Source organism: Octopus bimaculoides, chromosome 10, assembly GCF_001194135.2.
Source record: "Octopus bimaculoides isolate UCB-OBI-ISO-001 chromosome 10, ASM119413v2, whole genome shotgun sequence".
Classification (NCBI taxonomy): domain Eukaryota; kingdom Metazoa; phylum Mollusca; class Cephalopoda; order Octopoda; family Octopodidae; genus Octopus; species Octopus bimaculoides.
The window spans coordinates 87001378-87001755 of NC_068990.1; the positions used below are offsets into that span (position 1 = coordinate 87001378).

The window sequence follows — 378 nt, forward strand, 5'->3', positions numbered from 1 at the left end:
GCACGTATACACATACACACACGAACATGCATGCAGGAATACATACATTCATACATACAAACACACACACACAAGCATAATACCTACATACATACAAACATAAAAATATACATATATGTGTGTGTGTGTGTGCGTGTGTGTGTGCGTGTGTGCGTGCGTGCGTGTGTGTATGTAACACAAAGAGATAACATCCTATATAATTTTTTTAATATTTCGCTATCCCTAAGAGAAATATTAATGTATATATATATGTGTGTGTGTGTGTGTGTGTGTGTGCGTGTGTGTGTGTGTGTGTGTGTATGTGCGTGTGTATTCTTCTTTCCTTGAGCCCTCAATTGCTGGCTAAATCAGAAAAGTGGAATCATGAATCTTGGGCAA

The 378-nt window shown here is 38.1% G+C and overlaps 1 long non-coding RNA gene across 1 annotated transcript in view; it reads left to right on the forward strand.

The window, feature by feature from the left end:
• Positions 1-378, forward strand: part of LOC106869939 (uncharacterized) — a 41850-nt gene that overhangs the window by 40439 nt on the left and 1033 nt on the right. The gene's annotated exons all lie outside the window — the stretch shown is intronic.